We start from the raw sequence: 20343 nt of genomic DNA, 5'->3' as shown, positions 1-20343 counted from the left end.
CAGAACCCCCCTGTGTACTGTATACATCTATTCTCCCCACTAATCACCTGTCAGTCACCTGTCAATCACCCATCAATCACCCCCTGTCACTAACACTGCCCCCTTGGGGTTCCTGATCACCCCCCCCACACCCTCAGATCCTCCCCAGACCCCCCCCCCCCCTGTATACTGTATACATCTATTCTCCCCACTAATCACCTGTCAATTACCCATCAATCACCTGTCAATCACCCCGTCACTAACACCTATCAGATCAGACCCTAACCTGCCCCTTGTGGGCACCTGATCACCCACCCGCACCCTCAGACCGCCCGCAGACCGCCCTCAGATCGCCTCTGAAGTGCATTGTTTACATCTGTTCTCCCCTCTAATCACCCACTAATCACCCCGTCACCACCTGTCACTGCTACCCATCAGATCAGACCCTAATCTGCCCCTTGCAGGCACCCAATCACCCGCCTACACCCTCAGATTGCCCTCAGACACCCCCTTATCAATTTGCCAGTGCATTGCTTGCATATATTCTCCGCTGTAATCATCTACTGATCACCTATCAATCACCCCGTCACCACCTGTCACTGCTACCCATCAGATCAGGCCCTAAACTGCCCCCTGCGGGCACCTAAACACCTGCCCACACCCTCAGACCCTGCCTGAACACCTCTCCAGTGCATTATTTACATCTGTTCTCCCCTCTAATCACCCATTAATCACCCCCTGCCACTGCTACCCATCATATCAGACCCTCATCTGCCCCTTTGCGGGCACCTAATCACCCGCCCACACCCTCGGATCGCCCTCATACCCCCCCCTCCCCGATCACCTCACTAGTGCATTGCTTGCATCTATTCCCCCCTCTAATCACACCCTGAGACACCCATCAATCACCTCCTGTCACCCCCTAGCACTCCTATCCATCAGATCAAGCCCTAATCTGCCCCCTGCGGGTTACTGATCCCCTGGCCAAACCCTCTCACCCGCCCCACCGCAGTGACAGAATTTTTTTCTTTCTGATCACTGCTGGTCTCTACGACTCAATTGTAGCTGAGACCAACCATTATGCCACACAATACACAACCGCCAATCCAAGAAGCTACCATGCTCAGCCTTTTCGGTGGAAACCACTCCAAGTTTCCGAACGTAACATTTTTTGGGGCCTTCTCCTTAACATGGGTCTAGTCAAAAAGAATGTATTGCGGTCTTATTGGTCTACGCACCCAATACATCACTTGCCCATGTTCTCTGCTGCCATGTCCAGGTCACGATTTGAGAACATCCTGCGCTTCCTGCACTTCAGTGCCAATACAATCTGTCAATCTAAGAGGCCACCCTGCTTATCACCGGTTCCACAAAATTCGGCCCCTCATAGACCACCTGTCATCAAAATTTGCAGATGCTTATACCCTTGAACAGGCATTTTGAGGCATTTGGTTTCCAGACTACTCCTCACGGTTTTGGGCCCCTAAAATGCCAGAGCAGTATAGGAACCCCACCAAGTGACCCCATTTTAAAAAGAAGACACCCCAAGGTATTCCGTTAGGTGTATGATGAGTTCATAGAAGATTTTATTTTTTTGTCACAAGTTAGTGGAAAATGACACTTTGTGAAAAAAACAATAAAAATCAATTTCCGCTTACTTGTGACAAAAAATAAAATCTTCTATGAACTCACCATACTCCTAATGGAATACCTTGGGGTGTCTTCTTTCTAAAATGGGGTCACTTGTGGGGTTCCTATACTGCCCTGGCATTTTAGGGGCCCTAAACCATGAGGAGTAGTCTAGAAACCAAATGCCTCAAAATGACCTGTGAATAGGACGTTGGGCCCCTTAGCGCACATAGGCTGCAAAAAAGTGTCGCATGTGGTATCGCTGTACTCAGGAGAAGTAGTATAATGTGTTTTGGGGTGTATTTTTACACATACCCATGCTGGGTGAGAGAAATATCTCTGTAAATGACAATTTTTTGATTTTTTTTACACACAATTGTCCATTTACAGAGATATTTCTCCCACCCAACATGGGTATGTGTAAAAATACACCCCAAAACACATTATACAATTTCTCCTGAGTACGGCGATACCACATTTGTGACACTTTTTTGCAGCCTATGTGCGCTAAGGGGCCCAACGTCCTATTCACAGGTCATTTTGAGGCATTTGGTTTCTAGACTACTCCTCACGGTTTAGGGCCCCTAAAATGCCAGAGCAGTATAGGAACCCCACAAGTGACCCCATTTTAGAAATAAGACACCACAAGGTATTCATTAGTAGTATGGTGAGTTTATAAAACATTTTATTTTTTGTCACAAGTAAGTGGAAAATGACACTTTGTGAAAAAAAACAATAAAAATCAATTTCCGCTAACTTGTGACAAAAAATAAAATCTTCTATGAACTCATCATACTACTAACGGAATACCTTGGGGTGTCTTCTTTCTAAAATGGGGTAACTTGCGGGGTTCCTATACTGCCCTGGCATTTTAGTGGCCCTAAAGCGTAAGGAGTAGTCTAGAAACCAAATGCCTCAAAATGATCTGTGAAATCCTAAAGGTACTCATAGGACGTTGGGCCCCTTAGCGCGCCTAGGCTGCAAAAAAGTGTCACACATGTGGTATCGCCGTACTCAGGAGAAGTAGTATAATGTGTTTTGGGTTGTATTTTTACACATACCCATGCTGGGTGGGAGAAATCTCTCCGTAAATGGACAATTGTGTGTGAAAAAAATCAAAGAAATCTCATTTACAGAGATATTTTTCCCACCCAGCATGGGTATGTGTAAAAATACACCCCAAAACACATTATACTACTTCTCCTGAGTACGGCGATACCACATGTGTGACCCCTTTTTGCAGCCTAGGTGTGCTAAGGGGCCCAAAGTCCTATGAGCACCTTTCGGCTTTATAGGGGTGCTTACCCCCCAAAATGCCAGGACAGTAAACACATCCCACAAATTACCCCATTTTGGAAAGTAGACACCCCAAAGTATTCAGAGAGGGGCATGGTGGGTCCGTGGCAGATTTCTTTTTTTTTTTGTCACAAATTAGCAGAAATGGAAACTTTTTTTTTGTCACAAAGTGTCATTTTCCGCTAACTTGTGACAAAAAATAAAATCTTCTATGAACTCACCATGCATCTTAGTGAAAACTTTGGGATGTCTTCTTTCCAAAATGGGGTCATTTGGGGGGTATTTATACTATCCTGGAATTTTAGCACCTCGTGAAACATAACAGGTGCTCAGAAAAGTCAGAGATGCTCCAAAATGGGAACATTCACTTTTTGTACCATAGTTTGTAAACGCTATAACTTTTACCCAAACCAATAAATATACAATGAATGTTTTTTTTTTTATCAAAGACATGTAGCAAAATGAATTTGGACAAAAATGTATATAGAAATGTTACTTTATTTGAAAAATGTAAGCACAAAAAGTAAAAAAAATCATTTTTTTGACAAAATTCAAATCTTTTTTGATGAATATAATAAAAACTAAAAATCGCAGCAGCAATCAAATAGCACCAAAAGAAAGGTGTATAAGGGACAAGAAAAGGAGGTAAAATTCATCTAGATAGTAGGTTGTATGACCGAGCAATAAACCGTTATAGCTGCAGTGGTCTGAATCGAAAGAAAAGCTCTGGTCCTTAAGGGGCGAAAAGACTGCGGTCCTTAAGTGGTTAAAGAACTTACGAGCCCAAATCACAAATACAGGCTATCTCCTGTAGCATGGATCGGGGGGTGGCCCTAGAGCTGAGCAGCCGCACTCGCGTCTGTGCAGACTGCACAGCCGCGGCCTCCTCCGGCGGCCATATTTGAGGAGGCAGGAGAGCCGACCCGTGCTGTGGGGTCGGGATCCGGCCGGGGGGAGAATAAGCAGCGGGGACCCGGCGGAACTGCATGGAGGGCGTGGATGACGTCCTGTATGCCTTCAAAATTCATCCTGGTACAGAAATTTTTTTTGTGGTTTGGGCTCATAAGTCCTTTAAGTAACTATTTATGTTTTTTTTTCATCCTATAAGCATGCGATCATGCTTACAGGAAGTGAAGGGACGACGTGAAACTTTTCTTTTCTTCAGAAAGATTTGCAGGGCGTGGATGACGTCCCGTATGCCTTCAAAATTCATCCTGGTACAGAATTTTTTTTTGTGGTTGTATGACCGAGCAATAAACCGTTAAAGCTGCAGTGGTCTGAATCGAAAGAAAAGCTCTGGTCCTTAAGGGGCGACCATATTTGAGGAGGCAGGAGAGCCGACCCGTGCTGTGGGGTCGGGATCCGGCCCGGGGGAGAATAAGCAGCGGGGACCCGGCGGAACTGCATGGAGGGCGTGGATGACGTCCTGTATGCCTTCAAAATTCATCCTGGTACAGAAATTTTTTTTGTGGTTTGGGCTCGTAAGTCCTTTAAGTAACTATTTATGTTTTTTTTTCATCCTATAAGCATGCGATCATGCTTACAGGAAGTGAAGGGACGACGTGAAACTTTTCTTTTCTTCAGAAAGATTTGCAGCTTTTCATAGAAGCCGTCGGACTTAGACTGCATTCTCACTCATGGATCTCCGGTCTAACGGGGAGGCACAGGAGCACGGGCGATCGGCCGCGGGAGTGGGAAGGAGCATGGCAGCAGCCTTTTGGACATAACAGCTATGTCCAAAAGGCTTCATTGTTTAACCAGTTCCCTACCCTGGGGTTTTCCCCCTAAAAAACCCAAGCAATTTTCTACATTTCACAGGTCTCCTATTCATTAGCCAATAACTTTAGCAGTACTTATCACAAATAAATGATCTATACCTTGTTTTTTTTTGCCACCAATTAGGCTTTCTTTGGGTGGTACTTTTTGCTAAGTATTATTTTACTTTGAAAGTATTTTAAAGGAAATAAGGAGAGCATTTTTTAAAAAGTCATTATTTCTCAGTTTTCAGGCATTACCGTTTAAAAATAAAAAGTATTACTGTAGATCAAGCCCACATATTTTATTAGTCCATATGTCCTGTTTATTTCAACATTTAAATTATCTTCCTAGTACAATGTATGGCGACAATATATTATTAGTCAATAAAGGTGTATTTTTCCCATTTTTTTGCTTTGTACTTTACAAGCAATTACAAGCCGTGTTCGCCAAAATAAACGTAATATACCCTCACGGCATACATATCTAAACTGCTACGTCAAATTATTAGCTCCCACCCCCGTAGTTAGCAAGATGTGCCCCTTTATTACCCTCCGCCCCCCCATAGATAGCCAGGTGTGCCCCCTTATTCCCCCCATCCCCCATAGATAGCCAGGTGTGCCCCTTTACCTCCCCCCCATTATAGATAGCCAGCTGTGCCCCTTATTAGCCCCTCCCCATAAAAATCCCAGATGTAACCCTTTATTAGCCAGACTCGCCCCTTTGTCCCCCTACCCCCATTGATAGTCAGGTTTGCCCTTTTGTTTTTCCCCTCCAATGGGTATTCAGATGTACCCTCTATTCCACCTCCCCCCCCATGGATAGCCAGGTGTCCCCCTTTATCCCCCCAGTATAGCCAGATGTGCCCCTTATCAGCCCCTCCCCAGTATAAAAGATATATGTGCCCCCTTGACCCCCCCATAGATTCTCCCCCCCCCCCCCCCTCGATAATCAGATGTGTCCCTTTGTCAGTGCCCCCCCATATATAGCCAGGTGAGCCCCTTTGCCCCCATAGATATTAGTGTGTGCCCCTTTGCCCCCCTCCCCATAGATGGCCAGGTGTGCAATTATCCTGCCCCCTCTCCCCCTTAAATAGCCCCCAGATAGCCATTATGCCCCCCCTCCCCTCACCTCCATGCTGCGATCGGGCAAGCAGCATGGAGGATTAGCATGTAAACAACATACCTCACCTCGTTCCAGCGCGATCAGCCTCCCCTCCGTGCATCACCGCTGCCTGTGTCATTATGCCGAACGGATCGGGTCCCGGCTTGATGACGTCATCAAGCCGGGACCCGATCCGTTCGGCATAATGACACAGGCAGCGGTGATGCACGGAGAGGAGGCTGATCGCGCTGGAACGAGGTGGGGTATGTTGTTTACATGCTAATCCTCCATGCTGCCCGATCGCAGCATGGGGGAAGGAGGAGGGGGGGGGGAATACTAAATTACAAGGGATCGGGCTGCGGGTTGGAGGATCGAACCTCCGGGAGGGCATCCCTAATTAATGTAGTTAGCGGGAGGGGGGTTAATGAGCCCAGACGCGTGCTAGCACGCGCACTGTGCTCATTAAAGGGAACTGACTTATATTCACGTCATGTGGCTTTCAAGAGCCACTTACAATGACGTGAATATACTGTAGGTAGGATACGAACTGGTTAAAGACAGGAGATAAGTTTAGTGAATTGTGGCCAATGTTTATTAGAGAATGAATACAGCTGCCCCCATATTCCTCTCACTTCAGTTTTCCCTTAAGGCTAGGTTCACACTAGGGTATTGCATTGACTTCCTATGTATAGAAGAAGGCACACAACTGGGTAGCACTTCCGTTCAATTTTAATGCATGTTTTATACACGAACCCCCCTGTGTACTGTATACATCTATTCTCCCCACTAATCACCTGTCAATCACAATCAATTGCATCCAAGCAATTTTCACCTCCCATTAATTTGTCAATAACTTTATCACTGCTTATTACAATGAAATGATCTATATCTTGTTTTTTCCACCACCAATTAGGCTTTCTTTGGGTGGTACATTTTGCTAAGAATAATTTTATTCTAAATGCATTTTAATGGGAATATTAAGAAAAAAGGGGAAAAAAATCATTATTTCTCAGTTTTAGCCCATTATTGCTTTAACATAATACATGCTACCATAATTAAAACCCACATATTTTATTTTCCCATTTGTCCCAGTTATTACACCATTTAAATTATGTCCCTATCACAATGTATGGCGCCAATATTTTATTTGGAAATAAAGGTGTATTTTTTCAGTTTTGCGTCCATCACTATTTACAAGCTTATAATTTAAAAAAGAATAGTAATATACCCTCTTGACATGCATATTAAAAAAGTTCAGACCCTTAACCACATAACGACCGCCTACAGCTGATGGGCGGCGGCAAAGGCTGGGCCTAAACGACCGCAATACGCCCATCGGCGGCGGCTTGTTATGTGGCTGCTGGCCGGGGATCGCGCGCATCCTCCGGCAATAGGCTCCGCCCACCCGTGACATCAACCCGCCGGCCAATCGGAAGTGCCGGCGGGTTGTTAACTCGACGATCGCCGCATAGGAAGCGTATAATACGCTTTGTAATGTATACAAAGCGTATTATACAGGCTGCCTCCTGCCCTGGTGGTCCCAGTGATCGAGGGACCACCAGGGCAGGCTGCAGCCCTCACTGTCTGCACACACACACACTTATCTGCCCCCCCCTGCCCTCTGATCACCCACAGCACTCCTCAGACCCCCTCCCCTGCCCACCCCCCAGGCCCATGTTTGCACCCAATCACCCATCAATCACTCCCTGTCACTATCTGTCAGCGCTATCTTTTAGGTTAGGTCCAAAACTGCCCCCTGGGGGCTCCTGATCACCCCCCCCCACACCCTCAGATCCTCCCCAGACCCCCCCCCCTCATGTACTGTATACTTCTATTCTCCCCACTAATCACCTGTCAATCACCTGACAATAACCCATCAATCTCCTCCTGCCACTAACACTGCCCCCTGAGGGTTCCTGATCACCCCCCCACACCCTCAGATCCTCCCCAGAACCCCCCTGTGTACTGTATACATCTATTCTCCCCACTAATCACCTGTCAGTCACCTGTCAATCACCCATCAATCACCCCCTGTCACTAACACTGCCCCCTTGGGGTTCCTGATCACCCCTCCACACCCTCAGATCCTCCCCAGACCCCCCCCCCCCTGTATACTGTATACATCTATTCTCCCCACTAATCACCTGTCAATTACCCATCAATCACCTGTCAATCACCCCGTCACTAACACCTATCAGATCAGACCCTAACCTGCCCCTTGTGGGCACCTGATCACCCACCCGCACCCTCAGACCGCCCGCAGACCGCCCTCAGATCGCCTCTGAAGTGCATTGTTTACATCTGTTCTCCCCTCTAATCACCCACTAATCACCCCGTCACCACCTGTCACTGCTACCCATCAGATCAGACCCTAATCTGCCCCTTGCAGGCACCCAATCACCCGCCCACACCCTCAGATTGCCCTCAGACCCCCCCTTATCAATTTGCCAGTGCATTGCTTGCATATATTCTCCGCTGTAATCATCTACTGATCACCTATCAATCACCCCGTCACCACCTGTCACTGCTACCCATCAGATCAGGCCCTAAACTGCCCCCTGCGGGCACCTAGACACCTGCCCACACCCTCAGACCCTGCCTGAACACCTCTCCAGTGCATTATTTACATCTGTTCTCCCCTCTAATCACCCATTAATCACCCCCTGTCACTGCTACCCATCATATCAGACCCTCATCTGCCCCTTTGCGGGCACCTAATCACCCGCCCACACCCTCGGATCGCCCTCATACCCCCCCCCCCCCCCTCCCCGATCACCTCACTAGTGCATTGCTTGCATCTATTCCCCCCTCTAATCACACCCTGAGACACCCATCAATCACCTCCTGTCACCCCCTAGCACTCCTATCCATCAGATCAAGCCCTAATCTGCCCCCTGCGGGTTACTGATCCCCTGGCCAAACCCTCTCACCCACCCCACCGCAGTGACAGAATTTTTTTCTTTCTGATCACTGCTGGTCTCTACGACTCAATTGTAGCTGAGACCAACCATTATGCAACACAATACACAACCGCCAATCCAAGAAGCTACCATGCTCAGCCTTTTCGGTGGAAACCACTCCAAGTTTCCGAACGTAACATTTTTTGGGGCCTTCTCCTTAACATGGGTCTAGTCAAAAAGAATGTATTGCGGTCTTATTGGTCTACGCACCCAATACATCACTTGCCCATGTTCTCTGCTGCCATGTCCAGGTCACGATTTGAGAACATCCTGCGCTTCCTGCACTTCAGTGCCAATACAATCTGTCAATCTAAGAGGCCACCCTGCTTATCACCGGTTCCACAAAATTCGGCCCCTCATAGACCACCTGTCATCAAAATTTGCAGATGCTTATACCCTTGAACAGGCATTTTGAGGCATTTGGTTTCCAGACTACTCCTCACGGTTTTGGGCCCCTAAAATGCCAGAGCAGTATAGGAACCCCACCAAGTGACCCCATTTTAAAAAGAAGACACCCCAAGGTATTCCGTTAGGTGTATGATGAGTTCATAGAAGATTTTATTTTTTTGTCACAAGTTAGTGGAAAATGACACTTTGTGAAAAAAACAATAAAAATCAATTTCCGCTTACTTGTGACAAAAAATAAAATCTTCTATGAACTCACCATACTCCTAATGGAATACCTTGGGGTGTCTTCTTTCTAAAATGGGGTCACTTGTGGGGTTCTTATACTTCCCTGGCATTTTAGGGGCCCTAAACCATGAGGAGTAGTCTAGAAACCAAATGCCTCAAAATGACCTGTGAATAGGACGTTGGGCCCCTTAGCGCACCTAGGCTGAAAAAAGTGTGGCATGTGGTATCGCTGTGCTCAGGAGAAGTAGTATAATGTGTTTTTGGGTGTATTTTTACACATACCCATGCTGGGTGGGAGAAATATCTCTGTAAATGACAATTTTTTTATTTTTTTACACACAATTGTCCATTTACAGAGATATTTCTCCCACCCAACATGGGTATGTGTAAAAATACACCCCAAAACACATTATACTATTTCTCCTGAGTACGGCGATACCACATTTGTGACACTTTTTTGCAGCCTATGTGCGCTAAGGGGCCCAACGTCCTATTCACAGGTCATTTTAAGGCATTTGGTTTTTAGACTACTCCTCACGGTTTAGGGCCCCTAAAATGCCAGGGAAGTATAAGAACCCCACAAGTGACCCCATTTTAGAAATAAAACACCACAAGGTATTCGTTAGTAGTATGGTGAGTTTATAGAACATTTTATTTTTTGTCACAAGTAAGTGGAAAATGACACTTTGTGAAAAAAAAAACAATAAAAATCAATTTCCGCTAACTTGTGACAAAAAATAAAATCTTCTATGAACTCACCATACTACTAACGGAATACCTTGGGGTGTCTTCTTTCTAAAATGGGGTAACTTGCAGGGTTCCTATACTGCCCTGGCATTTTAGTGGCCTTAAAGCGTAAGGAGTAGTCTAGAAACCAAATGCCTCAAAATGATCTGTGAAATCCTAAAGGTACTTATAGGACGTTGGGCCCCTTCGCGCACCTAGGCTGCAAAAAAGTGTCACACATGTGGTATCGCAAAAAGGGGTCACACATGTGGTATCGCCGTACTCAAGAGAAGTAGTATAATGTGTTTTGGGTTGTATTTTTACACATACCCATGCTGTGTGGGAGAAATCTCTCCGTAAATGGACAATTGTGTGTGAAAAAAATCAAAGAAATCTCATTTACAGAGATATTTTTCCCACCCAGCATGGGTATGTGTAAAAATACACCCCAAAACACATTATACTACTTCTCTTGAGTACGGCGATACCACATGTGTGACCCCTTTTTGCAGCCTAGGTGTGCTAAGGGGCCCAAAGTCCTATGAGCACCTTTCGGCTTACCCCCCCCCCCCCAAAATGCCAGGACAGTAAACACATCCCACAAATTACCCCATTTTGGAAAGTAGACACCCCAAAGTATTCAGAGAGGGGCATGGTGGGTCCGTGGCAGATTTCTTTTTTTTTTGTCACAAATTAGCAGAAATGGAAACTTTTTTTTTTGTCACAAAGTGTCATTTTCCGCTAACTTGTGACAAAAAATAAAATCTTCTATGAACTCACCATGCATCTTAGTGAAAACTTTGGGATGTCTTCTTTCCAAAATGGGGTCATTTGGGGGGTATTTATACTATCCTGGAATTTTAGCACCTCGTGAAACATAACAGGTGCTCAGAAAAGTCAGAGATGCTCCAAAATGGGAACATTCACTTTTTGTACCATAGTTTGTAAACGCTATAACTTTTACCCAAACCAATAAATATACAATGAATGTTTTTTTTTTATCAAAGACATGTAGCACAATGAATTTGGACAAAAATGTATATAGAAATGTTACTTTATTTGAAAAATGTAAGCACAAAAAGTAAAAAAAAATCATTTTTTTGACAAAATTCAAATCTTTTTTGATGAATATAATAAAAACTAAAAATCGCAGCAGCAATCAAATAGCACCAAAAGAAAGGTGTATAAGGGACAAGAAAAGGAGGTAAAATTCATCTAGATAGTAGGTTGTATGACCGAGCAATAAACCGTTAAAGCTGCAGTGGTCTGAATCGAAAGAAAAGCTCTGGTCCTTAAGGGGCGAAAAGACTGCGGTCCTTAAGTGGTTAAAGAACTTACGAGCCCAAATCACAAATACAGGCTATCTCCTGTAGCATGGATCGGGGGGTAGCCCTAGAGCTGAGCAGCCGCACTCGCGTCTGTGCAGACTGCACAGCCGCGGCCTCCTCCGGCGGCCATATTTGAGGAGGCAGGAGAGCCGACCCGTGCTGTGGGGTCGGGATCCGGCCGGGGGGAGAATAAGCAGCGGGGACCCGGCGGAACTGCATGGAGGGTGTGGATGACGTCCCGTATGCCTTCAAAATTCATCCTGGTACAGAAATTTTTTTTGTGGTTTGGGCTCGTAAGTCCTTTAACCACCCTGGCGTTCTGATTAAATCGCCAGGGTGGCTGCGGGAGGGTTTTTTTTAAATAAAAAAAAAACTATTTCATGCAGCCAACTGAAAGTTGGCTGCATGAAAGCCCACTAGAGGGCGCTCCGGAGGCGTTCTTCCGATCGCCTCCGGCGCCCAGAATAAACAAGGAAGGCCGCAATGAGCGGCCTTCCTTGTTTTGCTTACATCGTCGCCATAGCGACGAGCGGAGTGACGTCATGGACATCAGCCGACGTACTGACGTCTGCCGCCTCCGATCCAGCCCTTAGCGCTGGCCGGAACTTTTTGTTCCGGCTACGCTGGGCTCAGGCGGCTGGGGGGACCCTCTTTCGCCGCTGCTCGCGGCGGATCGCCGCAGAGTGGCGGCGATCGGGCAGCACACGCGGCTGGCAAAGTGCCAGCTGCGTGTGCTGCTCTTTATTTCATGAAAATCGGCCCAGCAGGGCCTGAGCGGCAGCCTCCGGCGGTGATGGACGAGCTGAGCTCGTCCATACCACCCAGCTGGTTAAGTAACTATTTATGTTTTTTTTTTCATCCTATAAGCATGCGATCATGCTTACAGGAAGTGAAGGGACGACGTGAAACTTTTCTTTTCTTCAGAAAGATTTGCAGCTTTTCATAGAAGCCGTCGGACTTAGACTGCGTTCTCACTCATGGATCTCCGGTCTAACGGGGAGGCACAGGAGCACGGGCGATCGGCCGCGGGAGTGGGAAGCAGCATGGCAGCAGCCTTTTGGACATAACAGCTATGTCCAAAAGGCTTCATTGTTTAAAGACAGGAGATAAGTTTAGTGAATTGTGGCCAATGTTTATTAGAGAATGAATACAGCTGCCCCCATATTCCTCTCACTTCAGTTTTCCCTTAAGGCTAGGTTCACACTAGGGTATCGCATTGACTTCCTATGTATAGAAGAAGGCACACAACTGGGTAGCACTTCCGTTCAATTTCAATGCATGTTTTATACACGATGCTACATGTTGCAGGACAAGCCCTTTGTCACGTCACATGATGAAGGGCTTGTCCACCAACATGAAGTGTAGCGTGGAATACATGCAATAAAATTGAACAATGCTACCAGATTGGATGCCAATTGAGTGGTTTTCCAAAAATAGAGCGGATGTCTTACCACATCTGATTACCCTCTTTAACAATATTCATTCCAGTGGTACATTGCCTAATTCTATGTGTGAGGCAATATTTACATTTTAAGACTCAGTAAAGATCTATCCTACTTCCTCTGATTCATATAGACCTATTTCCTTAATCAATACTGATATCAAGCTGCTTGCCAAGTTTTTGGCGAAACGTATGGATGCAGTTATTCATACTCTGATATATCCAGACTAGTCTGGCTTCATTAGTGGTAGATCAACCATAAGGAAAAATCTGTTGGCTTCTCTCCAGTGTGCTGTTCCCTCGTGCAGCACCAGAGTCATACGATCATTGGATGCTAATAAAGCATTTGACTCTATTGAATGTTCTATTGCTCTTAGAAATCTGACAGATTTTGGATTAGTCCATCTCGTCAATGCTCAGTAATACCTTTATTCTTTACACACCCTGGAAAGGATATATGCAAATACACACACTGACCTTCCTGTCTACTTGCCTACACACTATTTTGGCAAATGAACTGAGCAACTGCCATTCAGTATGCACTTTTGTAGCTAAAGAAATACCCGAGAACCCTCATGAGGAGATGGACTAGTCATGGACCTGTCAGACCTCTCCAATTTTCAGTACCTTCTGTAAGCAACAGAACCATAGTAAAAAAAAAGTACCTGTAATGCTGGGGGGTCATACTTTCTGACCACCCAGCACAACAAGGCTAAGAGCTGGATAATGGAAGAGGCTCCACAGATGGACACAGGAGTATTGAACACGGGAGCAAGATTGCCCAGAGCAAATGCAGCTCCGGGCCGTCTATCAGGCTAGATGCTATGTGATACAATACAGAACAGACGTAGTCGGTAACAGATTTGGGACATACACGTTAATTCAGATGTGTCGTATTGGAAGAATTAGGCAGATTCGAGAGGCAGGCAAAGGTCGGTACATATTATTATATTATAATAGATGTTACTTCAATAATATTACTAGAACATTACGAATAAATTACAAGATATATACTGTAACTACAAAGTATAAGACTGACTGACTAGAGTACATATATATCGTGCTGATGCGCAATATATGAAATGTAGCTCTCAAATAACTCACTAGCTAAAGCACATGTAATGGTAATTAACAAGACAGACAGACAGACGGAATGCTCAGCCAATCTAGTCGCTGTTTCAGCGATGGCGACATTCACTTTGAGATAGACAAGACTAACAGGTAGGAGCGAACTAATGGCAGCCACTGCTATAGTTCGTCCTGAAGAACAAGGCTAGAAGGAATACTACTTGGTGCTGGCAGAATCTAACTATCAGGATCAGAAGGATTTCACTGAGCCCCCACAGGTCAGCAAACATCCAGCAGACATGACAATACCGAGCAAGGCATTATACATTTACAATAACAACTTTCACAGCATAGAACCATAGACTCAACGACAACTCGGAGAGCTGAACGCTATGACGGGCGGGGTAGGAAATAGGAGGCAGACTTTTATGCTGGCATCAGCCAATGGATGCAGGTATGCAAATTCCCACACAGCTGAATGGTAATCATTCAATCCTGAGCTGGCTTAATTACCATTTGCTAGCTGGCTGTGAATGCAAAGGACTCCCATAAGAAATACATGCAGTATTATGTAACAACATGCATGCAGGAAATCCAGGGTTATCTGGCCACAGCTCTGCTGCAACAAGCAATTGGTGGAATGATGACAGTATCCTGAGCTGCCCAGAACTGCAGAGCGATTGCAAATGACAATGGGACTTATTGCAAATGCACAACCGAATGCAAGCAGATAAGCCAGAACTGTCCGTTTGCAGCTCCACTGCAACAGACAGAACACGCTACAGGAGGGATCCTTACAGTACCGTAGTTTATAGTGTGGTTTACTAGGAGAAATCTAATTTTCTATGTATGTATTTTAAATGTAACAATTTTTTATGCTAGTTGTCCTTTAAACACATTTCCATTAGAAAAATACATATATTTACATAGATGTGTACATCAGTCCTGAAAGAGGGACAAACAATGAAACATTTGATTGCCACAGTTGCGTGCTATGCAGGGCTGTTTCTAGCCATTTTAGCACCCCAGGCAAGGTACATTTTCTCTCCCTTTTTTTGAGTGGTAGGTATCCGCTTTTTGAACATTATACTGTTTGCGCATAACCTGGGTCTATACAGACTAGAATATTGTCTTGGAAATCCAATCAGAGTTGCAACAATTGACACAGCAGTACCACTTTGGGTGTTAAAATGGCTATCCATACATTTCTAAATTGAACTAGCAATTGGCTATAAGAATTCCATAAATTACAGTGTGCTAATACTAGCCCTGTGGTGCTCCCTCCTTTATTTGTCACCCCAGGCATCTGCCTGGTGTGCCTATAGCTAAAAATGGCCCTGGCGCTAGGCATACCCTATGTGTTTTATATTTTCTCTCTTTTTGTTTTTTTTTAGATAGATTACACTTTAAATTAAAAATAAATTTTAATCTAACGAAAAAAAGTTACAGTATTTAAACGATAAGGACATGCAACTCAGTGTTTGGTTGTGTATATTTCTTTTGCTGAAATGTTGAAGCATGCAGGTTTCACTGTAGGTAGCCTCTCATAAGTGCCCTTCTCCACTGGCTACGATCCACTTCAAAAAAGCAGATCGCAGCCATTTTTCCAATCGCTAGAGCACCGTGATCTTCATCCTCAGTACTCATTAGCGCGCGTTGCCTTTTTTCCCTTTCAAATGTCAGGCTGCGCGGTTCTCGAAAGGTAAATGCCGCAATGACAGCCAGTGGAAATTGCTGCTTGCACATATGCACTGCAGCATGATTGTGGGAGGAAGAGCAGGCAGCAGTGGAAAAGTGCCCTTATGCTGCTTTCCTTTACACACTCTGTTTCTGTTATGTGGCTTGTTTCACATTTGTCTCAAATGGAGGAACAACTGTTGAATAAAAACTGAGCATAGTTATCCATATTGTAGTCACAGGTTGCTAGCTTACCATCACCAAATACTATCATGCCAGTATAAGGATCTTACCACAGGAAATGGCACCCGGGAAGGCTGGATGCCACAGAGCCCTGCCATGAATTTGGTATGAAATAGAATAAGCTGTGTGAGGAAAATGCGTCTTCTCCTTTCAGTCTCTGGGTTGTATTACGAATCTCAATTATTACAGTTTTCTGCAGAAGGTGATTCATTGCCCCGGTGCTATTTGGTTTCACAGTCCTAATGATCATTGGAAGCTAGAGGTCATGAAAGTTGTTTTGCTGTGTGTTCATTGGCTGACATACAAGCTTCCCTTTTCTCTCTTCAGATTTACAGTCATATTTGAAGGCATTCCTTTCATAGAAGTAATTGGAAGATGATGTTTTGGGATTTCTGTACAGACTGGGAAGCCGGTAATTGACCAGACCATTGACTATCCATTACAGATTAATAATTGAGGCTCAGCCAGAATACATACATATGTATTTGTATTTAATTTTCCATAGGCTAGACTTGGAAGAACTGGCAAGGGCATATTGTCTAATGGTTTCTTCTCCCAAAAAAAAACTTGAGGCAGGGAACACACTTGTCTTTGAGTTTTCTGCGCGCGTTTTTCTGCATACTTTTTCTGCACACCAAGTGTGTTTCTATGCAGGAAAACACACGCGGTTTTTCACAGCAGCTAATGTAATTGATACAGAAAACTGACAAAATGTGCAGAATCATGATGCAGAATGTCAGTTTTTTTTCTGCGTGCGAAAAAACACATTGAGTGTGAACTAGCCCATTGATTAACATGAGTACTCAGTTTTTCTGTGCAGAAAACGCGTTCGAAAACTGTCAAGTGTGTTCCCTGCCTCAGGGTAGACGTTTAAAGAGTATTTGCAGTATTCTGAATAATGTGCACAGGTTCCTGGCTCTTCTACTTACCACATATGCTATTGCTCCATTGTTATTGCCTGATAAAGCGGAATCAAACCTGCGAAACGCGTTGCATATTTGGAGTTCATAAATAAAATATATTGACTGTCTTTACTACAGCCGTTGTGTGTCTACTTGGAGGAGGTAAGTCCACCACTACCTCCTCTATTTACCAAAAATTTGTTTTTTTAAACTCATTTAGATTTCTTTTGTCCTTTTGGCGCCTCTGTTCTCCTGAATAATATTGAGTCCACCCTGGGTGGAGGGTTGAACCCCCTTTTTCTCTTCTACAGAGAGCGACTTCTTATTCCTGAGTGGGGTCAGGAAAATCTTCCCACCTGCTTTTACAGTGGTTGCCTAATGGTGACCCTGGTTTGTGAGTATTAATATTTACTCTATCTAGTAACATTTAATAGTACATATTACACTGTTGGGGCTCTTGGTGTTCCTTTTTTTTATAGTTACATAGTTATTTGGGTTGAAAAAATACATACGTCCATCGAGTTCAACCAGAAAATAAAGTACAACACCAGCCTGCTCCCTCACATATCCGTTTATCCGGAGGAAGGTGAAAAACCCTTACAAGGCATGGTCCAATTAGCCCGAAAAGGGAAAAAATTCCTTCCCGACTCCAGATCGCAATCAGATAAAATCCCTGGATCAACACCACTGGGCATTACCTAGTAATTATAGCCTTTTGCACCAGGCTTTTGTGAGGAACAGTGTCGAAGGCCTTTGCAAAGTCCAAGTATATCACATCTACAGCATTCCCAATATTCACATTAGCGTTCAATACCTCATAAAAACTGAGCATGTTAGTCTTACAGGACCTGTCTTTAGTAAACCCATGATGATGCTGAGATATAAGATTATTTTCTACTCTGAAGTCTTGTATAGTATCTCTTAGTACCCCTTCATATAGTATCTCTTAGTACCCCTTCATATAGTATCTCTTAGTACCCCTTCATATAGTTTGCACATAACTGACATTAAGCTTACAGGTCTATGATTTCCCGGATCTGATTTTTTTCCCTTCTTAAATAATGGGAAAACGTGTGCTGTATGCCAATCTACTGGAACTCTGCCAGTTGAAAGAGAGTCACAAAAGATAAGATAAAGGGATTTATCAATAACTGAACTTAATTCTTTTAGGACCCGAGGATGTATGCCATCTGGGCCAGGTGCCTTGTCTATTGTTAATTTATCTAGTCTTGCCTTTACTTCTTCCTGCGTCAATGTAAGGAAACGCGGAAAGGCCGCCGTCTCTCGAGGTGAGGCGGCTGTTTCCGCGTCCAGCATGGCGTCACAACGCGGAAAAAACGCTGCATGCCGCATAGGCAGTGCGGCGGAATCCGCTTTGGTAACGGCGGAATCCGCATCAGAGGCGGCCCCCGCACTAGATACATTGCATGACAGTACTGGTGTGGCTGGGACTGATAGTCCACCAAGATTCAGACTTACACGCGCGAGCACAGAGGCAGAGTTTAAATAACAGTTAGAAGGGAGTCGGCTGACCAGCTGGGTCAGCTGACAAATTCCACTGCTCTCATTGGACCAGCAATTAGGGAGGTCCTGGAAAGGTCCTAGAGTATATATACTGCTGGTTGTTCACTTGCTCTTTGTCTGGCGTGCGATCACATATGTGGGAGCACCCAGATCCGTAGTCAGATCCGCAAGTGTGCCGGGACCAGCTGGAGCTGTAATCCTACACTTAGCTAGATTCTGTTGATAGCTAAAGTACTAGTTTGATTTTGATTATCTGTTATGACTTTTGCCTGCCTTGACTACCCTTCTGAACTCTGATCTTGTACCTCGATATTTCTGATACTCTGTTGCCGAACCCCGGCTCGTTCCTTGACTCTGCTTCTGCCTCCTGATTTTGTACCCCGATATATCTGATACCCCGTTGCTGAACCCTGCCTGTACTTTGACTCCGCCTTTGCCTCCTGATCTTGTACTTTATCTGTCCGTGTGTGTACGACCTGGCTTGTCCGACCTCGAGAACCGACCTTACTGTTAGAGGCGGTTCCTCGCTCTGTTAGTAATCCTTCCTCCTGAAGGTTACTTCCAGTCTGTCCTTCCTACTGTCAGTCTGACTCCTCCCGTCTTGGAGAGCTCAGGTCTGCGGAAGGAATCTGTGCAGTACTCCTTGCTGCACTGAGGCCTAGTCCTCTAAGTGTTACTGTTACACCTAACACTACACTCTACTCAGGTGAACAGAGGTTAGCTAGTATATCGGATTATCAGTGATACTGCAGATCACGTATAATCTGGTATACATCTGTATTCCCAGTGATTCTGCAGATCACTGGTAATCAGATCCTCTCTGTGCTTCACCGATCGTTACAGAACGCCAGACCTAAAAAATGCAAATGGACGCACACACTGACCGTCTGGGCGCACTTGCCACTTCGGTGGAAAACATCAACCAAGTGCTGGGTAGCCACAAGACTATGATTGATGTCCTATCAGGCTCTGTGCGAACCCTCCAGACGTTAGTTGATTCAGTGCGATCCCCTCCTAGTGCTGACATACGTATGCCCGTACCAGAGAAATTTTCCGGCCACAAGTCTGACTTCCGGAATTTTAAGAGTAGAGTGTTGTCATACTTCGAGTTGAGACCCCGATCCTCGGGGACTGAGACCCAACGGGTCGTCTTCATTAAAACTCTATTAACTGGTGACTCCCAGTCCTGGGCATACAACCTGCCGCCCACAGATACAGCTCTGACCTCGGTAGAGGAATTTTTCAAGGCTATGGCCGTGATATACGACGACCCTGACCTTGCGGCAACCTCTGAGCGGAAGCTCAAACTTTTGCGGCAAGGCAGAGGGTCGGTCGAGGATTACGCGGCAGAGTTTCGTAGGTGGTCTGTTACCGCCAGATTTGACAATTTTGCTTTGATGGATTATTTCCTGTCTGGGTTGTCGGAGGATGTCTCTGACTTAATGTTAACCTTACCCGAGCCCAAGACAGTCGATGAGGCCATAACATCGGCCATCCGAGTCGATCGTCGACTACGCCATCAGAAGCAGACTAGGGGCAGTCACCGTGCCAGGGTGACTTCGTATGCGGCACCTTCTGCTGCATCCTCAGTAACGGCATCTCCGCCTGTCTCACCTCCTCCGGCATTGCCTCCACCCGAGCCAAGGCAAATTGGTCGTTCAAAATTGACCCAGGTGGAGCGAAGGCGGAGAATGACGGGACATTTGTGCCTGTACTGTGCAGAGGCAGGGCATAGGGTACAAAACTGCCCTAACAAGTCGGGAAACGAGTTTGCCTAGGAGTAGTGGGGGGTGACACCCTAGGCACACAATCTTCACCCCTTAAAGAGAAAAAGCTGCTTCTCCCCTGTACGATTACATGGGAGAATAAGTCAGTAGTCACTGAAGCATTTATTGATTCTGGCTCAGCGGCTAATTTTATGAACCTTGAATTTGCTCAGGAGTTGGGTATTCCCCTCACTCCAGTGAGTCCCCCCGTTCAGGTCACGGCAGTGGACGATTCCCCTCTGCAACGGGAGCGCCCACTGTCCCAGACCCCGGAGGTAAAAGTCACCATAGGAGTACTACATGGGGAACAGT

Source organism: Hyperolius riggenbachi, chromosome 2 (genome assembly GCF_040937935.1).
Source record: "Hyperolius riggenbachi isolate aHypRig1 chromosome 2, aHypRig1.pri, whole genome shotgun sequence".
NCBI lineage: Eukaryota > Metazoa > Chordata > Amphibia > Anura > Hyperoliidae > Hyperolius > Hyperolius riggenbachi.
This window is presented reverse-complemented; position numbering follows the sequence as displayed.